The following is a 4,432-nucleotide window of genomic DNA, read 5'->3' on the forward strand; positions in this document are numbered from 1 at the left end:
AAGCTTCGAAGGGGAAATGTAAAAATGAGGGTCCAAAGCGATTACTTAGTCGGCTCATCGGGCGTACATCGGCCAGTGACAGTCCTAGCTACTGGTTTATCTATTCTGTAACTGTTATTCTATTCAGTATTAACAATGCGCGAAAGAGATTGATAATTAAATTACACATTACACTAAGGTGACAAAGTCATGGGGCCAGCCGATGTGGCCGAGCGGTTCTAGGCCCTACAGTCTGGAACCGCGCCACTGCTACGGTCGCAGGTTCGAATCCTGCCTCGGGCATGGGTGTGTGTGTGATGTCCTTAGGTTAGTTAGGTTTAAGTACTTCTAAGTTCTAGGGGACTGATGACCTCAGAAGTTAAGTCCCATAGGGTTCTGAGCCATTTGGACCATTTTTTAAATGTCATGGGATGGCGTTATGCACTTACGCAGATGCCGGTAGCATCGAGTACACAAGGTGTGAAAGGGCAGCGCCTTAGTGGAGCTGTCATTTGTACTCACGTGATTTATGTGGAAAGGTTTCCGACGTGATTATGGCCGCACGACGCGAATAAACAGAATTTGAATGTGGAAAGGATGTGGAGGTAGACGCATAGGACATGCCATTTCGGAAATGATTAGGGAATTCGATATCCCGACATCCACAGGGTCAAGAGTGTGCCGAGAATACAAAATTTCAGGCATTACCTCTCACCACGGGCAACGTATTGGCCGACGGCCTTCACATAACGACATAGAGCAGCGACGTTAGCGTGAAGTTGTCAGTGCTAGCAGACAAGCAAATCTGCGAGAAATAACCGCAGAAATCAGTATTGGCCGACGGCCTTCACATAACGACCTAGAGCAGCGGCGTTAGCGTGAAGTTGTCAGTGCTAGCAGACAAGCAAAACTGCGAGAAATAACCGCAGAAATCAGTATTGGCCGACGGCCTTCACACAACGACCTAGAGCAGCGACGTTAGCGTGAAGTTGTCAGTGCTAGCAGATAAGCAAAACTGCGAGAAATAACCGCAGAAATCAGTGTGGGACGTACGACGAACGTATCCGCAGGGCAGTGCGGCGAAACTGGGCGTTGATGGGCTACTGCGGCAGACAACCGACGCGAGTGCCTTTGCTAACTGCACGACATCGCCTGCAGCGCATCTGCTGTGTTAGTGAGCGTATTGGTTGGACTCTAGATGATTGGATAACTGTCGCCTGGCCCTAAGAGTTCACACTTTGGTTGGTACGGTTGGAGTGTGGTGCAGACCCCTCGAAGCCAAGGCCCAAGTTGTCAGCAAGCCACTATGCAAGTTCGTGCTAGTCCCATAATGGTGCGGGCTGTGTTTACATGGAATGGACTGGGTTCTCTGGTCCAACTGAACCCATCACTGACCGGAAATAGTTGTGCTTGGTTACTCGGAGACCATTTGAAACCATTCATGGACTACATGCTCCCAAACTACGATGGAATTTTTATGGATGACAATGCACCATGTCTCTGGGCAACAATTGTTCACGATTAATTTAATGAACATTCTCTAGAATTCGGATCAATCATTTGACCACCTGTAGAACACTTATGGAACATAATCGAGAAGTCGGTTCGTTCTCAGTATCCTGCATTGGCGACCACGTCTAGTTGCTGCACTAGGCCGGGCAACAGAAGGTCCGATAAGGTAGTGACGGGTATCCCATGACTTTTGTCGTTTCACTGTGATACGAAACACTGTATATGATTTTGTCCCGAAGGTTTCACGAAAAACCTACAGCACTGAACCGAACTGTGCACGCAGAAATATTCTATTTTCTAGCGTAAATCCAAGCTCTTTAAGTAGGAATATACGAAACTGGAGGAAGTTTGCATATTTGTAGATATGCAAATAAGAAAAGACTGAAACCACCAATTGTATTTTCTCCCTAAGTAGATCAGAGGAGTTTTCAGTAATATATATATATATACATATACAATCGAAGGAATCCAGTTGTTAATAGTGTATCTTGTTTTTATATATATATATATATATATATATATATATATATATATATATTGCTTCTTCTACTTTCTGAGTTCGCGTTATGCAGCTTAGTTTTTCTGTGTTTTACTTCGTTCTCCACAATAAAATGAAATCAACATTTCGCAGTTTTCTCTAACACCACGATTTTTGAGGTCACAATGTGTAAAACTCAGGGGAAAGTTCTGTTAAAATTTGAATGCAGTTGGGTGAGAAGTACTTTCGAAAAACTTCCTGGCAAATTAAAACTGTGTGCCGGGCCGAGACTCGAACTCGGGACCTTTGCCTTTCGCGGGCAAATGCTCTACCAACTGAGCTACCCAAGCACGACTCACGCCCCATCCTCACAGCTTTAATTCCGCCAGTGCCTCGTCTCCTACCTTCCAAACTTCACAGAAGCTCTCCTGCGAACCTTGCAGAACTAGCACTGTAGAGTGAAAATTTCATTCTAGAAAAATTCTTACCATCTTGGGCCCGCTTTGTTTGTTAATATGGAATGAATTGCCTGAAATAACTTTTCGCATACTGCACAACTGGATCAGTTCCTCATTAATACGAGAATTTTTAGTTCACATTGCAGGTACTTTCCTCCTGATGTGCAGCATTTCATTCTATGTTTACGGCATTTTTACATTTTCTCGACAATCTCTCAGACCAGAAAACAAATTCTCTCAGTTCATATATGCCAAAAAAGAGGAGAGGACCAAAAATTGATCCATGAAGCACGGTCTTCATACACTCCTCCCCAACTGAATGAGAAGACCTGTGAATAGAATTTACTTCCCTAAATTAATATTCGTGTTTGCTTACCCATCCACTCACTGACAAATAACAAAGAGCTTCGAATAAGGTATTTTTATTTTTTTGTTTTTATACAACTGGATCGCTTCTTCCTGCCATAGTCCGAGTTCACATTTCTGCCGCTTCACGTTTGACGTGATTTATTTCACTCTACGTATAATGGCGGCAGAAAGCGTTAATTCTAGACCGAATGGCTTCATTAACGGGACTGCCGAACTGCTCTCGTTAAAATTTCCGCCAATAAAGGCAGCAGTAGCAGAAGCAATACAGCAGCGGCACACTTTTCGGAGTTTGATAAATAAAATACTGCCAGGATGGCCGGCGGGCAGCAGTCCATATGGTTCCTTCGCATTCGGCCGGTTACCAGATGGGCCATTAGGCTTAAAAGCGGCAGTTAGTGGAACGAGTTGGGCGACTCGCGGTGACGAAGTTACAATAATCCCTAAAAGCGCCGTAAATCAGGGGGATTGTCGCCACACGTGGGGGGGGGGGGGGGGGGGGGAATGGGCTCTAGCCCTGTCTCTGTCATCTCCAGAAGTTAGAAATAGTGCCACGTGTTTCATTACTTAGCCAAACGTGAAGCATTAATCACTTTGATACATATGTATAAGGGTCCTTCCGGTGAAGCCCACAATGTTAGAACTGTTTGTCGCTCAAGTACGAGATGACAGGCGACGTGGTGACACAAATTTTGTTTCGTCATAGGTCTCCTGCCTTATTCGAAGCTGCCCACCACGAATTTCACTCTTGTGTAACCTCTTCATCTCAGAGCAACACTTGCATCTTGGAGGAGGCGATGAAGTGAGGATTCTCCCGTACCAACATTTCACGAGTGTACCGTGAATATCAGTAATCAGGTAAAACATCAAATCTCCGATATAGCTGCGTCCGGAAAAAGATCCTGCAAGAACAGGGCCAAAGCCGACTGAAGAGAATTGTTCAACGTGACAGAAGTGGAACCCTTCCACAAATTGTTGCAAATGCTGGACCATCAACAAGCTTCACCGAGCGAACCATTCAGCGAAACATCGTCGATAAGAGCTTTAGTGCGCGAAGAGCAACTCGTATACGCATGAAGTCTCCACGACACGAAGCTTTACGCTTCGCCTGGGCCCGTCAACACCGACATTGGACTGTTGATGACTGGAAACATGTTGCCAGCTCGGACGAGTCTCGTTTCAAATTGTATCGAGCGGATGGACGTGTACGGGTATGGAGACAACCTCATGACTCCATGGACCCTGCATGTCAGCAGGGGACTGGTAAACGCTCTGTAATGGTGGGCGGGGTGTGCAGTTGGAGAGATATGGGATACCTCTGGGTAAGACTCTGATAGGAGACAAGTACGTAAGCATCCTGGCTAATCACCTGCATCGATTCATGTCCATTATGCGTTCCGACGGACTTGGGCTATTCCAGCAAGACAATGCGACACCCCACACATCCAAAATTGCTACAGAGTGGCTCTAGGAAGGCTGTTATGAGTTTAAACACTTCCGCTGGCCACCAATCTCCCCAGACATTACTGAGCATATCTGGGATGCCTTGTAACGTGCTGTTCAGAAGAGATCTATACCCTTCCCCCCCCTTCCCCCACCCTGCGTACTTCTCGGATTTATGGACATACCCGCGGATTCA

The 4,432-nt window shown here is 45.9% G+C and overlaps 1 non-coding gene across 1 annotated transcript; it reads right to left on the reverse strand.

The window, feature by feature from the left end:
- Window positions 1-2,245: 2,245 nt before the first annotated feature.
- Trnas-cga lies at window positions 2,246-2,320 on the reverse strand. Its single transcript has one exon. It is a non-coding gene; the product is annotated as a tRNA-Ser (tRNA).
- Between the last annotated feature and the right edge of the window lie 2,112 nt (window positions 2,321-4,432).

Source organism: Schistocerca piceifrons, chromosome 10, assembly GCF_021461385.2.
Source record: "Schistocerca piceifrons isolate TAMUIC-IGC-003096 chromosome 10, iqSchPice1.1, whole genome shotgun sequence".
NCBI lineage: Eukaryota > Metazoa > Arthropoda > Insecta > Orthoptera > Acrididae > Schistocerca > Schistocerca piceifrons.